The 20565-nt window shown below is 51.9% G+C and overlaps 16 non-coding genes across 16 annotated transcripts; 13 read left to right on the forward strand and 3 right to left on the reverse strand.

The window, feature by feature from the left end:
* The first annotated feature begins 548 nt into the window (after positions 1-548).
* Positions 549-635, forward strand: trnay-gua (transfer RNA tyrosine (anticodon GUA)). Its single transcript is given in 2 exon segments — positions 549-585; positions 600-635. It is a non-coding gene; the product is annotated as a tRNA-Tyr (tRNA).
* A 284-nt stretch (positions 636-919) lies between these two features.
* On the forward strand, positions 920-992 carry trnar-acg (transfer RNA arginine (anticodon ACG)). The gene has a single exon. It is a non-coding gene; the product is annotated as a tRNA-Arg (tRNA).
* A 2963-nt stretch (positions 993-3955) lies between these two features.
* On the forward strand, positions 3956-4029 carry trnar-acg (transfer RNA arginine (anticodon ACG)). The gene has a single exon. It is a non-coding gene; the product is annotated as a tRNA-Arg (tRNA).
* A 1279-nt stretch (positions 4030-5308) lies between these two features.
* Positions 5309-5382, forward strand: trnar-acg (transfer RNA arginine (anticodon ACG)). Its single transcript has one exon. It is a non-coding gene; the product is annotated as a tRNA-Arg (tRNA).
* Positions 5383-6661: 1279 nt separating this feature from the next.
* Positions 6662-6734, forward strand: trnar-acg (transfer RNA arginine (anticodon ACG)). The gene has a single exon. It is a non-coding gene; the product is annotated as a tRNA-Arg (tRNA).
* Positions 6735-7345: 611 nt separating this feature from the next.
* On the reverse strand, positions 7346-7416 carry trnae-cuc (transfer RNA glutamic acid (anticodon CUC)). The gene has a single exon. It is a non-coding gene; the product is annotated as a tRNA-Glu (tRNA).
* Positions 7417-7646: 230 nt separating this feature from the next.
* trnay-gua (transfer RNA tyrosine (anticodon GUA)) lies at positions 7647-7733 on the forward strand. The gene is given in 2 exon segments: positions 7647-7683; positions 7698-7733. It is a non-coding gene; the product is annotated as a tRNA-Tyr (tRNA).
* A 278-nt stretch (positions 7734-8011) lies between these two features.
* Positions 8012-8085, forward strand: trnar-acg (transfer RNA arginine (anticodon ACG)). Its single transcript has one exon. It is a non-coding gene; the product is annotated as a tRNA-Arg (tRNA).
* A 609-nt stretch (positions 8086-8694) lies between these two features.
* On the reverse strand, positions 8695-8765 carry trnae-cuc (transfer RNA glutamic acid (anticodon CUC)). The gene has a single exon. It is a non-coding gene; the product is annotated as a tRNA-Glu (tRNA).
* Positions 8766-9362: 597 nt separating this feature from the next.
* trnar-acg (transfer RNA arginine (anticodon ACG)) lies at positions 9363-9435 on the forward strand. Its single transcript has one exon. It is a non-coding gene; the product is annotated as a tRNA-Arg (tRNA).
* Positions 9436-10716: 1281 nt separating this feature from the next.
* On the forward strand, positions 10717-10789 carry trnar-acg (transfer RNA arginine (anticodon ACG)). Its single transcript has one exon. It is a non-coding gene; the product is annotated as a tRNA-Arg (tRNA).
* Positions 10790-12075: 1286 nt separating this feature from the next.
* Positions 12076-12148, forward strand: trnar-acg (transfer RNA arginine (anticodon ACG)). Its single transcript has one exon. It is a non-coding gene; the product is annotated as a tRNA-Arg (tRNA).
* A 1277-nt stretch (positions 12149-13425) lies between these two features.
* trnar-acg (transfer RNA arginine (anticodon ACG)) lies at positions 13426-13499 on the forward strand. The gene has a single exon. It is a non-coding gene; the product is annotated as a tRNA-Arg (tRNA).
* Positions 13500-17290: 3791 nt separating this feature from the next.
* Positions 17291-17362, reverse strand: trnae-cuc (transfer RNA glutamic acid (anticodon CUC)). The gene has a single exon. It is a non-coding gene; the product is annotated as a tRNA-Glu (tRNA).
* A 595-nt stretch (positions 17363-17957) lies between these two features.
* trnar-acg (transfer RNA arginine (anticodon ACG)) lies at positions 17958-18031 on the forward strand. Its single transcript has one exon. It is a non-coding gene; the product is annotated as a tRNA-Arg (tRNA).
* A 1265-nt stretch (positions 18032-19296) lies between these two features.
* Positions 19297-19369, forward strand: trnar-acg (transfer RNA arginine (anticodon ACG)). Its single transcript has one exon. It is a non-coding gene; the product is annotated as a tRNA-Arg (tRNA).
* Positions 19370-20565: the final 1196 nt, after the last annotated feature.

Here is a 20565-nt window from a genome sequence, read left to right on the forward strand (position 1 = left end):
TCGGTATGGGAAAGCAGGCTCCTCTTTGCTTCCCTCCTCTAGCAGGCGTGTCTTACTACAGGCGCAAGCTTTTGGGCAACAGTTGAGCTACAAAAACCTCATAGGTTCTACCCCCTGCTCCGTCCCTTGATGGCTTAGCTGGAAGAGCGGAGGACTGTAGGAAACCCCAGCTGTTTTTGGGCCTGCCTTCTCAAACAACAAGCAGAGCTTGATTTCACGGTCCGCCGTCGGAAAGCAAAGAACATTCCCTGACCGGGAATCGAACCCGGGCAGCGGCGGTGAGGCGCGAATCCTAACCACTAGACCACCAGGGAAAGGCTGCTTGCCGCTTGATAGCACGAGAACAACGAGTAACAATACAGGCCTCGGTCTAGCGTTCAGGATTACTGGTTTTCTCCCAGGCTGCCCTGGTTCGACTCTTGGCATGGGAAAGCAGGCTTGTGTTTGCTTCCCTTCTCGACCGGCCAGCATGTCTTACTGCGGCGGAAGCTTTTTTGGGCAGCTATTGAGCTACAGAAACCTGATAGGTTCGATCCCCTTGCTCTGTCCCTTCGATAGCTCAGCTGGTAGAGCGGAGGACTGTAGGAGGAGTGTTGGAAATCCTTAGGTCGCTGGTTCGACTCCAGCTCGAAGGATGGCATTTTACGCGTGCCCACCAGGTTTTGGGCCTGGCTTCTCAAACAATAAGCAGACATTGATTTCACGGTCCACCGCCGGAAAGCAAAAAACAGCATTCCGTGACCGGGATTCGAACACGGGCCGCGGCGCTGAGAGCGTCGAATCCTATCCACTACACTAATAGGGAAAGGCTTGTCGCATGCCTCTCTCTTGATATCATGAGAACAACAAATAACAATACAGGCCTCTTTCACGTCCAAATCGGACTAGACTGGTGCAAGCACGAGAACCTCTGACCGGTGGGCCAGTGGCGAAATGGATAACGCGTCTGACTACGGATCAGAAGATTCTAGGTTCGACTCCTGGCTGGCTCGATTTCTCATTTTAGTACCTTGACAGACCGACGATAGTCTGTTTTTCCTCAAGATAACGGTTACCATGCAATACCAAGTATGCTTTATAATGCTTGATGTGTGTATTTTCACCTGAAAGGGACTTTAACGACCAGTTTACTGTATCTGTTCAGCGATCACAGGATCCCTTTGGGCAATTCTCGTCTTGCTAAATTAATCTCACATTGATAAAGTCAGACATCAAAAGGCATAGGTCGCTACACAACCCTGGCCTCACACCGGCCACACACATGAAAAGTGACCCAGAAGCCCATGCCTCATTCTCAGCAGTTCCCATATGGTCTAGCGGTCAGGATTCCTGGTTTTCACCCAGGCGGCCTGGGTTTGACTCGGTATGGGAAAGCAGGCTCCTCTTTGCTTCCCTCCTCTAGCAGGCGTGTCTTACTACGGCGCAAGCTTTTTTGGGCAGCAGTTGAGCTACAAAAACCTCATAGGTTCTACCCCCTGCTCCGTCCCTTGATGGCTTAGCTGGAAGAGCGGAGGACTGTAGGAGCCCCAGCTGTTTTTGGGCCTGCCTTCTCAAACAACAAGCAGAGCTTGATTTCACGGTCCGCCGTCGGAAAGCAAAGAACATTCCTGACCGGGAATCGAACCCGGGCAGCGGCGGTGAGGCGCGAATCCTAACCACTAGACCACCAGGGAAAGGCTGCTTGCCGCTTGATAGCACGAGAACAACGAGTAACAATACAGGCCTCGGTCTAGCGTTCAGGATTACTGGTTTTCTCCCAGGCTGCCCTGGTTCGACTCTTGGCATGGGAAAGCAGGCTTGTGTTTGCTTCCCTTCTCGACCGGCCAGCATGTCTTACTGCGGCGGAAGCTTTTGGGCAGCTATTGAGCTACAGAAACCTGATAGGTTCGATCCACTTGCTCTGTCCCTTGATAGCTCAGCTGGTAGGCGGAGGACTGTAGGAGGAGTGTTGGAAATCCTTAGGTCGCTGGTTCGACTCAGCTCGAAGGAGGGCATTTCTGGCGTGCCCACCAGGTTTTGGGCCTGGCTTCTCAAACAATAAGCAGAGCTTGATTTCACGGTCCACCGCGGAAAGCAAAAGAGCATTCCGTGACGGGATTCGAACCCGGGCAGCGGCGGTGAGGCGTCGAATCCTATCCACTACACTAATAGGGAAGGCTGGTCGCATGCCTCTCTCTTGATATCATGAGAACAACAAATAACAATACAGGCCTCTTTCACGTCCAAATCGGACTAGACTGGTGCAAGCACGAGAACCTCTGACCGGTGGGCCAGTGGCGCAATGGATAAGCGTCTGACTACGGATCAGAAGATTCTAGGTTCGACTCCTGGCTGGCTCGATTTCTCATTTTAGTACCTTGACAGACCGGCGATAGTCTGTTTTCCTCAAGATAACGGTTACCATGCAATACCAAGTATGCTTTATAATGCTTGATGTGTGTATTTTCACCTGAAAGGGACTTTAACGACCAGTTTACTGTATCTGTTCAGCGATCACAGGATCCCTTTGGGCAATTCTCGTCTTGCTAAATTAATCTCACATTGATAAAGTCAGACATCAAAAGGCATAGGTCGCTACACAACCCTGGCCTCACACCGGCCACACACATGAAAAGTGACCCAGAAGCCCATGCCTCATTCTCAGCAGTTCCCATATGGTCTAGCGGTCAGGATTCCTGGTTTTCACCCAGGCGGCCGGGTTCGACTCGGTATGGGAAAGCAGGCTCCTCTTTGCTTCCCTCCTCTAGCAGGCGTGTCTTACTACGGCGCAAGCTTTTGGGCAACAGTTGAGCTACAAAAACCTCATAGGTTCTACCCCCTGCTCCGTCCCTTGATGGCTTAGCTGGAAGGCGGAGGACTGTAGGAAACCCCAGCTGTTTTTGGGCCTGCCTTCTCAAACAACAAGCAGAGCTTGATTTCACGGTCCGCCGTCGGAAAGCAAAGAACATTCCCTGACCGGGAATCGAACCCGGGCATGGCGGTGAGGCGCCGAATCCTAACCACTACACTAATAGGGAAAGGCTGCTTGCCGCTTGATAGCACGAGAACAACGAGTAACAATACAGGCCTCGGTCTAGCGTTCAGGATTACTGGTTTTCTCCCAGGCTGCCCTGGTTCGACTCTTGGCATGGGAAAGCAGGCTCCTCTTTGCTTCCCTCCTCTAGCAGGCGTGTCTTACTACGGCGCAAGCTTTTGGGCAGCTATTGAGCTACAGAAACCTGATAGGTTCGATCCTTGCTCTGTCCCTTGATAGCTCAGCTGGTAGAGCGGAGGACTGTAGGAACCCCAGCTGTTTTTGGGCCTGCCTTCTCAAACAACAAGCAGAGCTTGATTTCACGGTCTGCCGTCGGAAAGCAAAGAACATTCCCTGACCGGGAATCGAACCCGGGCAGCGGTGAGGCGCGAATCCTAACCACTAGACCACCAGGAAAGGCTGCTTGCCGCTTGATAGCACGAGAACAACGGTAACAATACAGGCCTCGGTCTAGCGTTCAGGATTACTGGTTTTCTCCCAGGCTGCCCTGGTTCGACTCTTGGCATGGGAAAGCAGGCTCCTCTTTGCTTCCCTCCTCTAGCAGGCGTGTCTTACTACAGGCGCAAGCTTTTGGGCAGCTATTGAGCTACAGAAACCTGATAGGTTCGATCCTTGCTCTGTCCTTGATAGCTCAGCTGGTAGAGCGGAGGACTGTAGGAACCCCAGCTGTTTTTGGGCCTGCCTTCTCAAACAACAAGCAGAGCTTGATTTCACGGTCCGCCGTCGGAAAGCAAAAGAGCATTCCGTGACGGGATTCGAACCCAGGCAGCGGCGGTGAGGCGTCGAATCCTATCCACTACACTAATAGGAAAGGCTGGTCGCATGCCTCTCTCTTGATATCATGAGAACAACAAATAACAATACAGGCCTCTTTCACGTCCGTCGGACTAGACTGGTGCAACACGAGAACCTCTGACCGGTGGGCCAGTGGCGCAATGGATAGCAGCGTCTGACTACGGATCAGAAGATTCTAGGTTCGACTCCTGGCTGGCTCGATTTCTCATTTTAGTACCTTGACAGACCGGCGATAGTCTGTTTTCCTCAAGATAACGGTTACCATGCAATACCAAGTATGCTTTATAATGCTTGATGTGTGTATTTTCACCTGAAAGGGACTTTAACGACCAGTTTACTGTATCTGTTCAGCGATCACAGGATCCCTTTGGGCAATTCTCGTCTTGCTAAATTAATCTCACATTGATAAAGTCAGACATCAAAAGGCATAGGTCGCTACACAACCCTGGCCTCACACCGGCCACACACATGAAAAGTGACCCAGAAGCCCATGCCTCATTCTCAGCAGTTCCCATATGGTCTAGCGGTCAGGATTCCTGGTTTTCACCCAGGCGGCCTGGGTTCGACTCGGTATGGGAAAGCAGGCTCCTCTTTGCTTCCCTCCTCTAACGGAAAGCGTGTCTTACTACGGCGCAAGCTTTTTTGGGCAGCAGTTGAGCTACAAAAACCTCATAGGTTCTACCCCCTGCTCCGTCCCTTCGATGGCTTAGCTGGAAGAAGCGGAGGACTGTAGGAACCCCAGCTGTTTTTGGGCCTGCCTTCTCAAACAACAAGCAGAGCTTGATTTCACGGTCCGCCGTCGGAAAGCAAAGAACATTCCCTGACCGGGAATCGAACCCGGGCAGCGGCGGTGAGAGCGCGAATCCTAACCACTAGACCACCAGGAAAGGCTGCTTGCCGCTTGATAGCACGAGAACAACGGTAACAATACAGGCCTCGGTCTAGCGTTCAGGATTACTGGTTTTCTCCCAGGCTGCCCTGGTTCGACTCTTGGCATGGGAAAGCAGGCTTGTGTTTGCTTCCCTTCTCGACCGGCCAGCATGTCTTACTGCGGCGGAAGCTTTTTTGGGCAGCTATTGAGCTACAGAAACCTGATAGGTTCGATCCACTTGCTCTGTCCCTTGATAGCTCAGCTGGTAGGCGGAGGACTGTAGGAGGTGTTGGAAATCCTTAGGTCGCTGGTTCGACTCCGGCTCGAAGGAGGGCATTTTACGCGTGCCCACCAGGTTTTGGGCCTGGCTTCTCAAACAATAAGCAGAGCTTGATTTCACGGTCCACCGCGGAAAGCAAAAGAGCATTCCGTGACGGGATTCGAACCCGGGCAGCGGCGGTGAGGCGTCGAATCCTATCCACTACACTAATAGGGAAGGCTGGTCGCATGCCTCTCTCTTGATATCATGAGAACAACAAATAACAATACAGGCCTCTTTCACGTCCAAATCGGACTAGACTGGTGCAAGCACGAGAACCTCTGACGGTGGGCCAGTGGCGCAATGGATAGCAGCGTCTGACTACGGATCAGAAGATTCTAGGTTCGACTCCTGGCTGGCTCGATTTCTCATTTTAGTACCTTGACAGACCGGCGATAGTCTGTTTTCCTCAAGATAACGGTTACCATGCAATACCAAGTATGCTTTATAATGCTTGATGTGTATTTTCACCTGAAAGGGACTTTAACGACCAGTTTACTGTATCTGTTCAGCGATCACAGGATCCCTTTGGGCAATTCTCGTCTTGCTAAATTAATCTCACATTGATAAAGTCAGACATCAAAAGGCATAGGTCGCTACACAACCCTGGCCTCACACCGGCCACACACATGAAAAGTGACCCAGAAGCCCATGCCTCATTCTCAGCAGTTCCCATATGGTCTAGCGGTCAGGATTCCTGGTTTTCACCCAGGCGGCCGGGTTCGACTCGGTATGGGAAAGCAGGCTCCTCTTTGCTTCCCTCCTCTAACGGAAAGCGTGTCTTACTACAGGCGCAAGCTTTTGGGCAACAGTTGAGCTACAAAAACCTCATAGGTTCTACCCCCTGCTCCGTCCCTTGATGGCTTAGCTGGAAGGCGGAGGACTGTAGGAAACCCCAGCTGTTTTTGGGCCTGCCTTCTCAAACAACAAGCAGAGCTTGATTTCACGGTCCGCCGTCGGAAAGCAAAGAACATTCCCTGACCGGGAATCGAACCCGGGCAGCGGCGGTGAGGCGCGAATCCTAACCACTAGACCACCAGGGAAGGCTGCTTGCCGCTTGATAGCACGAGAACAACGGTAACAATACAGGCCTCGGTCTAGCGTTCAGGATTACTGGTTTTCTCCCAGGCTGCCCTGGTTCGACTCTTGGCATGGGAAAGCAGGCTTGTGTTTGCTTCCCTTCTCGACCGGCCAGCATGTCTTACTGCGGCGGAAGCTTTTTTGGGCAGCTATTGAGCTACAGAAACCTGATAGGTTCGATCCCCTTGCTCTGTCCCTTCGATAGCTCAGCTGGTAGGCGGAGGACTGTAGGAGGTGTTGGAAATCCTTGGGTCGCTGGTTCGACTCCGGCTCGAAGGAGGGCATTTCTGGCGTGCCCACCAGGTTTTGGGCCTGGCTTCTCAAACAATAAGCAGAGCTTGATTTCACGGTCCACCGCCGGAAAGCAAAAAAGAGCATTCCGTGACCGGGATTCGAACCCGGGCCGCGGCGGTGAGAGCGTCGAATCCTATCCACTACACTAATAGGGAAAGGCTGGTCGCATGCCTCCCTCTTGATAGCATGAGAACAACAAATAACAATACAGGCCTCTTTCACGTCCAAATCGGACTAGACTGGTGCAACACGAGAACCTCTGACCGGTGGGCCAGTGGCGCAATGGATAACGCGTCTGACTACGGATCAGAAGATTCTAGGTTCGACTCCTGGCTGGCTCGATTTCTCATTTTAGTACCTTGACAGACCGGCGATAGTCTGTTTTCCTCAAGATAACGGTTACCATGCAATACCAAGTATGCTTTATAATGCTTGATGTGTGTATTTTCACCTGAAAGGGACTTTAACGACCAGTTTACTGTATCTGTTCAGCGATCACAGGATCCCTTTGGGCAATTCTCGTCTTGCTAAATTAATCTCACATTGATAAAGTCAGACATCAAAAGGCATAGGTCGCTACACAACCCTGGCCTCACACCGGCCACACACATGAAAAGTGACCCAGAAGCCCATGCCTCATTCTCAGCAGTTCCCATATGGTCTAGCGGTCAGGATTCCTGGTTTTCACCCAGGCGGCCGGGTTCGACTCGGTATGGGAAAGCAGGCTCCTCTTTGCTTCCCTCCTCTAGCAGGCGTGTCTTACTACAGGCGCAAGCTTTTTTGGGCAGCAGTTGAGCTACAAAAACCTCATAGGTTCTACCCCCTGCTCCGTCCCTTCGATGGCTTAGCTGGAAGGCGGAGGACTGTAGGAGCCCCAGCTGTTTTTGGGCCTGCCTTCTCAAACAACAAGCAGAGCTTGATTTCACGGTCTGCCGTCGGAAAGCAAAGAACATTCCCTGACCGGGAATCGAACCCGGGCCGCGGCGGTGAGAGCGCGAATCCTAACCACTAGACCACCAGGGAAAGGCTGCTTGCCGCTTGATAGCACGAGAACAACGAGTAACAATACAGGCCTCGGTCTAGCGTTCAGGATTACTGGTTTTCTCCCAGGCTGCCCTGGTTCGACTCTTGGCATGGGAAAGCAGGCTTGTGTTTGCTTCCCTTCTCGACCGGCCAGCACGTCTTACTGCGGCGGAAGCTTTTTTGGGCTTTTTTGGGCAGAAACCTGATAGGTTCGATCCCCTTGCTCTGTCCCTTCGATAGCTCAGCTGGTAGAGCGGAGGACTGTAGAAGGAGTGTTGGAAATCCTTAGGTCGCTGGTTCGACTCCGGCTCGAAGGAGGGCATTTTACGCGTGCCCACCAGGTTTTGGGCCTGGCTTCTCAAACAATAAGCAGAGCTTGATTTCACGGTCCACCGCCGGAAAGCAAAAAAGAGCATTCCGTGACCGGGATTCGAACCCGGGCAGCGGTGAGGCGTCGAATCCTATCCACTACACTAATAGGGAAAGGCTGGTCGCATGCCTCTCTCTTGATATCATGAGAACAACAAATAACAATACAGGCCTCTTTCACGTCCGTCGGACTAGACTGGTGCAAGCACGAGAACCTCTGACCGGTGGGCCAGTGGCGCAATGGATAGCAGCGTCTGACTACGGATCAGAAGATTCTAGGTTCGACTCCTGGCTGGCTCGATTTCTCATTTTAGTACCTTGACAGACCGGCGATAGTCTGTTTTCCTCAAGATAACGGTTACCATGCAATACCAAGTATGCTTTATAATGCTTGATGTGTGTATTTTCACCTGAAAGGGACTTTAACGACCAGTTTACTGTATCTGTTCAGCGATCACAGGATCCCTTTGGGCAATTCTCGTCTTGCTAAATTAATTTCACATTGATAAAGTCAGACATCAAAAGGCATAGGTCGCTACACAACCCTGGCCTCACACCGGCCACACACATGAAAAGTGACCCAGAAGCCCATGCCTCATTCTCAGCAGTTCCCATATGGTCTAGCGGTCAGGATTCCTGGTTTTCACCCAGGCGGCCGGGTTCGACTCGGTATGGGAAAGCAGGCTCCTCTTTGCTTCCCTCCTCTAGCAGGCGTGTCTTACTACGGCGCAAGCTTTTGGGCAGCAGTTGAGCTACAAAAACCTCATAGGTTCTACCCCCTGCTCCGTCCCTTGATGGCTTAGCTGGAAGAGCGGAGGACTGTAGGAAACCCCAGCTGTTTTTGGGCCTGCCTTCTCAAACAACAAGCAGAGCTTGATTTCACGGTCCGCCGTCGGAAAGCAAAGAACATTCCCTGACCGGGAATCGAACCCGGGCAGCGGCGGTGAGAGCGCGAATCCTAACCACTAGACCACCAGGGAAGGCTGCTTGCCGCTTGATAGCACGAGAACAACGGTAACAATACAGGCCTCGGTCTAGCGTTCAGGATTACTGGTTTTCTCCCAGGCTGCCCTGGTTCGACTCTTGGCATGGGAAAGCAGGCTTGTGTTTGCTTCCCTTCTCGACCGGCCAGCATGTCTTACTGCGGCGGAGCTTTTGGGCAGCTATTGAGCTACAGAAACCTGATAGGTTCGATCCCTTGCTCTGTCCCTTGATAGCTCAGCTGGTAGGCGGAGGACTGTAGGAGGAGTGTTGGAAATCCTTAGGTCGCTGGTTCGACTCCAGCTCGAAGGAGGGCATTTCTGGCGTGCCCACCAGGTTTTGGGCCTGGCTTCTCAAACAATAAGCAGAGCTTGATTTCACGGTCCACCGCCGGAAAGCAAAAAAGAGCATTCCGTGACCGGGATTCGAACCCAGGCCGCGGCGGTGAGAGCGTCGAATCCTATCCACTACACTAATAATGAAAGGCTGGTCGCATGCCTCTCTCTTGATAGCATGAGAACAACAAATAACAATACAGGCCTCTTTCACGTCCAAATCGGACTAGACTGGTGCAAGCACGAGAACCTCTGACCGGAGGGCCAGTGGCGCAATGGATAACGCGTCTGACTACGGATCAGAAGATTCTAGGTTCGACTCCTGGCTGGCTCGATTTCTCATTTTAGTACCTTGACAGACCGACGATAGTCTGTTTTTCCTCAAGATAACGGTTACCATGCAATACCAAGTATGCTTTATAATGCTTGATGTGTGTATTTTCACCTGAAAGGGACTTTAACGACCAGTTTACTGTATCTGTTCAGCGATCACAGGATCCCTTTGGGCAATTCTCGTCTTGCTAAATTAATTTCACATTGATAAAGTCAGACATCAAAAGGCATAGGTCGCTACACAACCCTGGCCTCACACCGGCCACACACATGAAAAGTGACCCAGAAGCCCATGCCTCATTCTCAGCAGTTCCCATATGGTCTAGCGGTCAGGATTCCTGGTTTTCACCCAGGCGGCCCGGGTTCGACTCGGAATGGGAAAGCAGGCTCCTCTTTGCTTCCCTCCTCTAGCAGGCGTGTCTTACTACGGCGCAAGCTTTTTTGGGCAGCAGTTGAGCTACAAAAACCTCATAGGTTCTACCCCCTGCTCCGTCCCTTGATGGCTTAGCTGGAAGGCGGAGGACTGTAGGAACCCCAGCTGTTTTTGGGCCTGCCTTCTCAAACAACAAGCAGAGCTTGATTTCACGGTCCACCGCCGGAAAGCAAAGAACATTCCCTGACCGGGAATCGAACCCGGGCAGCGGCGGTGAGGCGCGAATCCTAACCACTAGACCACCAGGGAAAGGCTGCTTGCCGCTTGATAGCACGAGAACAACGAGTAACAATACAGGCCTCGGTCTAGCGTTCAGGATTACTGGTTTTCTCCCAGGCTGCCCTGGTTCGACTCTTGGCATGGGAAAGCAGGCTTGTGTTTGCTTCCCTTCTCGACCGGCCAGCACGTCTTACTGCGGCGGAAGCTTTTGGGCAGCTATTGAGCTACAGAAACCTGATAGGTTCGATCCTTGCTCTGTCCCTTCGATAGCTCAGCTGGTAGGCGGAGGACTGTAGGAGGAGTGTTGGAAATCCTTAGGTCGCTGGTTCCACTCTAGCTCGAAGGAGGGCATTTTACGCGTGCCCACCAGGTTTTGGGCCTGGCTTCTCAAACAATAAGCAGAGCTTGATTTCACGGTCCACCGCCGGAAAGCAAAAAAGAGCATTCCGTGACCGGGATTCGAACCCAGGCCGCGGCGGTGAGAGCGTCGAATCCTATCCACTACACTAATAATGAAAGGCTGGTCGCATGCCTCTCTCTTGATAGCATGAGAACAACAAATAACAATACAGGCCTCTTTCACGTCCAAATCGGACTAGACTGGTGCAAGCACGAGAACCTCTGACCGGTGGGCCAGTGGCGCAATGGATAACGCGTCTGACTACGGATCAGAAGATTCTAGGTTCGACTCCTGGCTGGCTCGATTTCTCATTTTAGTACCTTGACAGACCGACGATAGTCTGTTTTCCTCAAGATAACGGTTACCATGCAATACCAAGTATGCTTTATAATGCTTGATGTGTATTTTCACCTGAAAGGGACTTTAACGACCAGTTTACTGTATCTGTTCAGCGATCACAGGATCCCTTTGGGCAATTCTCGTCTTGCTAAATTAATCTCACATTGATAAAGTCAGACATCAAAAGGCATAGGTCGCTACACAACCCTGGCCTCACACCGCCACACACATGAAAAGTGACCCAGAAGCCCATGCCTCATTCTCAGCAGTTCCCATATGGTCTAGCGGTCAGGATTCCTGGTTTTCACCCAGGCGGCCCGGGTTCGACTCGGTATGGGAAAGCAGGCTCCTCTTTGCTTCCCTCCTCTAACGGAGGCGTGTCTTACTACGGCGCAAGCTTTTGGGCAACAGTTGAGCTACAAAAACCTCATAGGTTCTACCCCCTGCTCCGTCCCTTGATGGCTTAGCTGGAAGGCGGAGGACTGTAGGAAACCCCAGCTGTTTTTGGGCCTGCCTTCTCAAACAACAAGCAGAGCTTGATTTCACGGTCCGCCGTCGGAAAGCAAAGAACATTCCTGACCGGGAATCGAACCCGGGCAGCGGCGGTGAGGCGTCGAATCCTATCCACTACACTAATAGGGAAGGCTGGTCGCATGCCTCTCTTGATATCATGAGAACAACAAATAACAATACAGGCCTCGGTCTAGCGTTCAGGATTACTGGTTTTCTCCCAGGCTGCCCTGGTTCGACTCTTGGCATGGGAAAGCAGGCTTGTGTTTGCTTCCCTTCTCGACCGGCCAGCATGTCTTACTGCGGCGGAAGCTTTTTTGGGCAGCTATTGAGCTACAGAAACCTGATAGGTTCGATCCACTTGCTCTGTCCCTTGATAGCTCAGCTGGTAGGCGGAGGACTGTAGGAGGAGTGTTGGAAATCCTTAGGTCGCTGGTTCGACTCCAGCTCGAAGGAGGGCATTTCTGGCGTGCCCACCAGGTTTTGGGCCTGGCTTCTCAAACAATAAGCAGAGCTTGATTTCACGGTCCACCGCCGGAAAGCAAAAAAGAGCATTCCGTGACCGGGATTCGAACCCGGGCCGCGGCGGTGAGAGCGTCGAATCCTATCCACTACACTAATAGGGAAAGGCTGGTCGCATGCCTCTCTCTTGATATCATGAGAACAACAAATAACAATACAGGCCTCTTTCACGTCCAAATCGGACTAGACTGGTGCAAGCACGAGAACCTCTGACCGGTGGGCCAGTGGCGCAATGGATAACGCGTCTGACTACGGATCAGAAGATTCTAGGTTCGACTCCTGGCTGGCTCGATTTCTCATTTTAGTACCTTGACAGACCGACGATAGTCTGTTTTCCTCAAGATAACGGTTACCATGCAATACCAAGTATGCTTTATAATGCTTGATGTGTGTATTTTCACCTGAAAGGGACTTTAACGACCAGTTTACTGTATCTGTTCAGCGATCACAGGATCCCTTTGGGCAATTCTCGTCTTGCTAAATTAATCTCACATTGATAAAGTCAGACATCAAAAGGCATAGGTCGCTACACAACCCTGGCCTCACACCGGCCACACACATGAAAAGTGACCCAGAAGCCCATGCCTCATTCTCAGCAGTTCCCATATGGTCTAGCGGTCAGGATTCCTGGTTTTCACCCAGGCGGCCGGGTTCGACTCGGTATGGGAAAGCAGGCTCCTCTTTGCTTCCCTCCTCTAGCAGGCGTGTCTTACTACAGGCGCAAGCTTTTGGGCAGCAGTTGAGCTACAAAAACCTCATAGGTTCTACCCCCTGCTCCGTCCCTTGATGGCTTAGCTGGAAGGCGGAGGACTGTAGGAGCCCCAGCTGTTTTTGGGCCTGCCTTCTCAAACAACAAGCAGAGCTTGATTTCACGGTCCGCCGTCGGAAAGCAAAGAACATTCCCTGACCGGGAATCGAACCCGGGCAGCGGCGGTGAGGCGCGAATCCTAACCACTAGACCACCAGGAAGGCTGCTTGCCGCTTGATAGCACGAGAACAACGAGTAACAATACAGGCCTCGGTCTAGCGTTCAGGATTACTGGTTTTCTCCCAGGCTGCCCTGGTTCGACTCTTGGCATGGGAAAGCAGGCTTGTGTTTGCTTCCCTTCTCGACCGGCCAGCACGTCTTACTGCGGCGGAAGCTTTTTTGGGCAGCTATTGAGCTACAGAAACCTGATAGGTTCGATCCCTTGCTCTGTCCTTGATAGCTCAGCTGGTAGGCGGAGGACTGTAGGAGGAGTGTTGGAAATCCTTAGGTCGCTGGTTCGACTCCGGCTCGAAGGAGGGCATTTCTGGCGTGCCCACCAGGTTTTGGGCCTGGCTTCTCAAACAATAAGCAGAGCTTGATTTCACGGTCCACCGCCGGAAAGCAAAAAAGAGCATTCCGTGACCGGGATTCGAACCCGGGCCGCGGCGGTGAGAGCGTCGAATCCTATCCACTACACTAATAGGGAAAGGCTGGTCGCATGCCTCTCTCTTGATATCATGAGAACAACAAATAACAATACAGGCCTCTTTCACGTCCAAATCGGACTAGACTGGTGCAAGCACGAGAACCTCTGACCGGTGGGCCAGTGGCGCAATGGATAGCAGCGTCTGACTACGGATCAGAAGATTCTAGGTTCGACTCCTGGCTGGCTCGATTTCTCATTTTAGTACCTTGACAGACCGGCGATAGTCTGTTTTCCTCAAGATAACGGTTACCATGCAATACCAAGTATGCTTTATAATGCTTGATGTGTGTATTTTCACCTGAAAGGGACTTTAACGACCAGTTTACTGTATCTGTTCAGCGATCACAGGATCCCTTTGGGCAATTCTCGTCTTGCTAAATTAATCTCACATTGATAAAGTCAGACATCAAAAGGCATAGGTCGCTACACAACCCTGGCCTCACACCGCCACACACATGAAAAGTGACCCAGAAGCCCATGCCTCATTCTCAGCAGTTCCCATATGGTCTAGCGGTCAGGATTCCTGGTTTTCACCCAGGCGGCCGGGTTGACTCGGTATGGGAAAGCAGGCTCCTCTTTGCTTCCCTCCTCTAGCAGGCGTGTCTTACTACGGCGCAAGCTTTTGGGCAGCAGTTGAGCTACAAAAACCTCATAGGTTCTACCCCCTGCTCCGTCCCTTGATGGCTTAGCTGGAAGAGCGGAGGACTGTAGGAGGAGTGTTGGAAATCCTTGGGTCGCTGGTTCGACTCCGGCTCGAAGGAGGGCATTTTACGCGTGCCCACCAGGTTTTGGGCCTGGCTTCTCAAACAATAAGCAGAGCTTGATTTCACGGTCCACCGCCGGAAAGCAAAAAAGAGCATTCCGTGACCGGGATTCGAACCCGGGCATGGCGGTGAGGCGCGAATCCTAACCACTAGACCACCAGGAAGGCTGCTTGCCGCTTGATAGCACGAGAACAACGGTAACAATACAGGCCTCTTTCACGTCCAAATCGGACTAGACTGGTGCAAGCACGAGAACCTCTGACGGTGGGCCAGTGGCGCAATGGATAAGCGTCTGACTACGGATCAGAAGATTCTAGGTTCGACTCCTGGCTGGCTCGATTTCTCATTTTAGTACCTTGACAGACCGGCGATAGTCTGTTTTCCTCAAGATAACGGTTACCATGCAATACCAAGTATGCTTTATAATGCTTGATGTGTATTTTCACCTGAAAGGGACTTTAACGACCAGTTTACTGTATCTGTTCAGCGATCACAGGATCCTTTGGGCAATTCTCGTCTTGCTAAATTAATCTCACATTGATAAAGTCAGACATCAAAAGGCATAGGTCGCTACACAACCCTGGCCTCACACCGCCACACACATGAAAAGTGACCCAGAAGCCCATGCCTCATTCTCAGCAGTTCCCATATGGTCTAGCGGTCAGGATTCCTGGTTTTCACCCAGGCGGCCCGGGTTCGACTCGGTATGGGAAAGCAGGCTCCTCTTTGCTTCCCTCCTCTAGCAGGCGTGTCTTACTACGGCGCAAGCTTTTGGGCAGCTATTGAGCTACAGAAACCTGATAGGTTCGATCCACTTGCTCTGTCCCTTGATAGCTCAGCTGGTAGGCGGAGGACTGTAGGAGGTGTTGGAAATCCTTAGGTCGCTGGTTCGACTCCGGCTCGAAGGAGGGCATTTTACGCGTGCCCACCAGGTTTTGGGCCTGGCTTCTCAAACAATAAGCAGAGCTTGATTTCACGGTCCACCGCGGAAAGCAAAAGAGCATTCCGTGACGGGATTCGAACCGGGCAGCGGCGGTGAGGCGTCGAATCCTATCCACTACACTAATAGGGAAAGGCTGGTCGCATGCCTCTCTCTTGATATCATGAGAACAACAAATAACAATACAGGCCTCTTTCACGTCCAAATCGGACTAGACTGGTGCAAGCACGAGAACCTCTGACCGGTGGGCCAGTGGCGCAATGGATAAGCGTCTGACTACGGATCAGAAGATTCTAGGTTCGACTCCTGGCTGGCTCGATTTCTCATTTTAGTACCTTGACAGACCGGCGATAGTCTGTTTTCCTCAAGATAACGGTTACCATGCAATACCAAGTATGCTTTATAATGCTTGATGTGTGTATTTTCACCTGAAAGGGACTTTAACGACCAGTTTACTGTATCTGTTCAGCGATCACAGGATCCCTTTGGGCAATTCTCGTCTTGCTAAATTAATCTCACATTGATAAAGTCAGACATCAAAAGGCATAGGTCGCTACACAACCCTGGCCTCACACCGGCCACACACATGAAAAGTGACCCAGAAGCCCATGCCTCATTCTCAGCAGTTCCCATATGGTCTAGCGGTCAGGATTCCTGGTTTTCACCCAGGCGGCCGGGTTCGACTCGGTATGGGAAAGCAGGCTCCTCTTTGCTTCCCTCCTCTAGCAGGCGTGTCTTACTACGGCGCAAGCTTTTGGGCAGCAGTTGAGCTACAAAAACCTCATAGGTTCTACCCCCTGCTCCGTCCCTTGATGGCTTAGCTGGAAGAGCGGAGGACTGTAGGAAACCCCAGCTGTTTTTGGGCCTGCCTTCTCAAACAACAAGCAGAGCTTGATTTCACGGTCCGCCGTCGGAAAGCAAAGAACATTCCTGACCGGGAATCGAACCCGGGCATGGCGGTGAGGCGTCGAATCCTATCCACTACACTAATAGGGAAGGCTGGTCGCATGCCTCTCTTGATATCATGAGAACAACAAATAACAATACAGGCCTCGGTCTAGCGTTCAGGATTACTGGTTTTCTCCCAGGCTGCCCTGGTTCGACTCTTGGCATGGGAAAGCAGGCTTGTGTTTGCTTCCCTTCTCGACCGGCCAGCACGTCTTACTGCGGCGGAAGCTTTTGGGCAGCTATTGAGCTACAGAAACCTGATAGGTTCGATCCCTTGCTCTGTCCTTGATAGCTCAGCTGGTAGGCGGAGGACTGTAGGAGGAGTGTTGGAAATCCTTAGGTCGCTGGTTCGACTCCGGCTCGAAGGAGGGCATTTCTGGCGTGCCCACCAGGTTTTGGGCCTGGCTTCTCAAACAATAAGCAGAGCTTGATTTCACGGTCCACCGCGGAAAGCAAAAGAGCATTCCGTGACGGGATTCGAACCCAGGCAGCGGCGGTGAGGCGTCGAATCCTATCCACTACACTAATAAGGGAAAGGCTGGTCGCATGCCTCTCTCTTGATATCATGAGAACAACAAATAACAATACAGGCCTCTTTCACGTCCAAATCGGACTAGACTGGTGCAACACGAGAACCTCTGACCGGTGGGCCAGTGGCGCAATGGATAGCGTCTGACTACGGATCAGAAGATTCTAGGTTCGACTCCTGGCTGGCTCGATTTCTCATTTTAGTACCTTGACAGACCGGCGATAGTCTGTTTTCCTCAAGATAACGGTTACCATGCAATACCAAGTATGCTTTATAATGCTTGATGTGTGTATTTTCACCTGAAAGGGACTTTAACGACCAGTTTACTGTATCTGTTCAGCGATCACAGGATCCCTTTGGGCAATTCTCGTCTTGCTAAATTAATCTCACATTGATAAAGTCAGACATCAAAAGGCATAGGTCGCTACACAACCCTGGCCTCACACCGGCCACACACATGAAAAGTGACCCAGAAGCCCATGCCTCATTCTCAGCAGTTCCCATATGGTCTAGCGGTCAGGATTCCTGGTTTTCACCCAGGCGGCCGGGTTCGACTCGGTATGGGAAAGCAGGCTCCTCTTTGCTTCCCTCCTCTAGCAGGCGTGTCTTACTACGGCGCAAGCTTTTGGGCAACAGTTGAGCTACAAAAACCTCATAGGTTCTACCCCCTGCTCCGTCCCTTGATGGCTTAGCTGGAAGGCGGAGGACTGTAGGAAACCCCAGCTGTTTTTGGGCCTGCCTTCTCAAACAACAAGCAGAGCTTGATTTCACGGTCTGCCGTCGGAAAGCAAAAGAACATTCCCTGACCGGGAATCGAACCCGGGCCGCGGCGGTGAGAGCGCCGAATCCTAACCACTAGACCACCAGGGAAGGCTGCTTGCCGCTTGATAGCACGAGAACAACGGTAACAATACAGGCCTCGGTCTAGCGTTCAGGATTACTGGTTTTCTCCCAGGCTGCCCTGGTTCGACTCTTGGCATGGGAAAGCAGGCTTGTGTTTGCTTCCCTTCTCGACCGGCCAGCATGTCTTACTGCGGCGGAAGCTTTTTTGGGCAGCTATTGAGCTACAGAAACCTGATAGGTTCGATCCCTTGCTCTGTCCCTTGATAGCTCAGCTGGTAGGCGGAGGACTGTAGGAGGAGTGTTGGAAATCCTTGGGTCGCTGGTTCGACTCCAGCTCGAAGGAGGGCATTTTACGCGTGCCCACCAGGTTTTGGGCCTGGCTTCTCAAACAATAAGCAGAGCTTGATTTCACGGTCCACCGCGGAAAGCAAAAGAGCATTCCGTGACGGGATTCGAACCCAGGCAGCGGCGGTGAGGCGTCGAATCCTATCCACTACACTAATAGGGAAAGGCTGGTCGCATGCCTCTCTCTTGATATCATGAGAACAACAAATAACAATACAGGCCTCTTTCACGTCCAAATCGGACTAGACTGGTGCAAGCACGAGAACCTCTGACCGGTGGGCCAGTGGCGCAATGGATAGCAGCGTCTGACTACGGATCAGAAGATTCTAGGTTCGACTCCTGGCTGGCTCGATTTCTCATTTTAGTACCTTGACAGACCGGCGATAGTCTGTTTTCCTCAAGATAACGGTTACCATGCAATACCAAGTATGCTTTATAATGCTTGATGTGTGTATTTTCACCTGAAAGGGACTTTAACGACCAGTTTACTGTATCTGTTCAGCGATCACAGGATCCCTTTGGGCAATTCTCGTCTTGCTAAATTAATCTCACATTGATAAAGTCAGACATCAAAAGGCATAGGTCGCTACACAACCCTGGCCTCACACCGGCCACACACATGAAAAGTGACCCAGAAGCCCATGCCTCATTCTCAGCAGTTCCCATATGGTCTAGCGGTCAGGATTCCTGGTTTTCACCCAGGCGGCCGGGTTCGACTCGGTATGGGAAAGCAGGCTCCTCTTTGCTTCCCTCCTCTAGCAGGCGTGTCTTACTACGGCGCAAGCTTTTGGGCAACAGTTGAGCTACAAAAACCTCATAGGTTCTACCCCCTGCTCCGTCCCTTGATGGCTTAGCTGGAAGGCGGAGGACTGTAGGAAACCCCAGCTGTTTTTGGGCCTGCCTTCTCAAACAACAAGCAGAGCTTGATTTCACGGTCTGCCGTCGGAAAGCAAAGAACATTCCCTGACCGGGAATCGAACCCGGGCAGCGGCGGTGAGGCGCCGAATCCTAACCACTAGACCACCAGGAAAGGCTGCTTGCCGCTTGATAGCACGAGAACAACGGTAACAATACAGGCCTCGGTCTAGCGTTCAGGATTACTGGTTTTCTCCCAGGCTGCCCTGGTTCGACTCTTGGCATGGGAAAGCAGGCTTGTGTTTGCTTCCCTTCTCGACCGGCCAGCATGTCTTACTGCGGCGGAAGCTTTTGGGCAGCTATTGAGCTACAGAAACCTGATAGGTTCGATCCACTTGCTCTGTCCCTTGATAGCTCAGCTGGTAGGCGGAGGACTGTAGGAGGTGTTGGAAATCCTTGGGTCGCTGGTTCGACTCAGCTCGAAGGAGGGCATTTTACGCGTGCCCACCAGGTTTTGGGCCTGGCTTCTCAAACAATAAGCAGAGCTTGATTTCACGGTCCACCGCGGAAAGCAAAAGAGCATTCCGTGACGGGATTCGAACCCAGGCAGCGGCGGTGAGGCGTCGAATCCTATCCACTACACTAATAGGAAAGGCTGGTCGCATGCCTCTCTTGATATCATGAGAACAACAAATAACAATACAGGCCTCTTTCACGTCCAAATCGGACTAGACTGGTGCAACACGAGAACCTCTGACGGTGGGCCAGTGGCGCAATGGATAACGCGTCTGACTACGGATCAGAAGATTCTAGGTTCGACTCCTGGCTGGCTCGATTTCTCATTTTAGTACCTTGACAGACCGACGATAGTCTGTTTTCCTCAAGATAACGGTTACCATGCAATACCAAGTATGCTTTATAATGCTTGATGTGTATTTTCACCTGAAAGGGACTTTAACGACCAGTTTACTGTATCTGTTCAGCGATCACAGGATCCCTTTGGGCAATTCTCGTCTTGCTAAATTAATCTCACATTGATAAAGTCAGACATCAAAAGGCATAGGTCGCTACACAACCCTGGCCTCACACCGCCACACACATGAAAAGTGACCCAGAAGCCCATGCCTCATTCTCAGCAGTTCCCATATGGTCTAGCGGTCAGGATTCCTGGTTTTCACCCAGGCGGCCGGGTTCGACTCGGTATGGGAAAGCAGGCTTGTGTTTGCTTCCCTTCTCGACCGGCCAGCATGTCTTACTGCGGCGGAAGCTTTTGGGCAGCTATTGAGCTACAGAAACCTGATAGGTTCGATCCACTTGCTCTGTCCCTTGATAGCTCAGCTGGTAGAGCGGAGGACTGTAGGAGGTGTTGGAAATCCTTGGGTCGCTGGTTCGACTCTTGGCATGGGAAAGCAGGCTTGTGTTTGCTTCCCTTCTCGACCGGCCAGCATGTCTTACTGCGGCGGAAGCTTTTGGGCAACAGTTGAGCTACAAAAACCTCATAGGTTCTACCCCCTGCTCCGTCCCTTGATGGCTTAGCTGGAAGGCGGAGGACTGTAGGAGGAGTGTTGGAAATCCTTAGGTCGCTGGTTCGACTCCAGCTCGAAGGAGGGCATTTCTGGCGTGCCCACCAGGTTTTGGGCCTGGCTTCTCAAACAATAAGCAGAGCTTGATTTCACGGTCCACCGGAAAGCAAAGAACATTCCCTGACCGGGAATCGAACCCGGGCAGCGGCGGTGAGGCGCGAATCTAACCACTAGACCACCAGGAAAGGCTGCTTGCCGCTTGATAGCACGAGAACAACGGTAACAATACAGGCCTCGGTCTAGCGTTCAGGATTACTGGTTTTCTCCCAGGCTGCCCTGGTTCGACTCTTGGCATGGGAAAGCAGGCTTGTGTTTGCTTCCTTCTCGACCGGCCAGCATGTCTTACTGCGGCGGAAGCTTTTGGGCAGCTATTGAGCTACAGAAACCTGATAGGTTCGATCCACTTGCTCTGTCCCTTGATAGCTCAGCTGGTAGGCGGAGGACTGT

The sequence above is a fragment of the Onychostoma macrolepis genome, chromosome 11 (assembly GCF_012432095.1).
Source record: "Onychostoma macrolepis isolate SWU-2019 chromosome 11, ASM1243209v1, whole genome shotgun sequence".
NCBI classification, from domain to species: domain Eukaryota; kingdom Metazoa; phylum Chordata; class Actinopteri; order Cypriniformes; family Cyprinidae; genus Onychostoma; species Onychostoma macrolepis.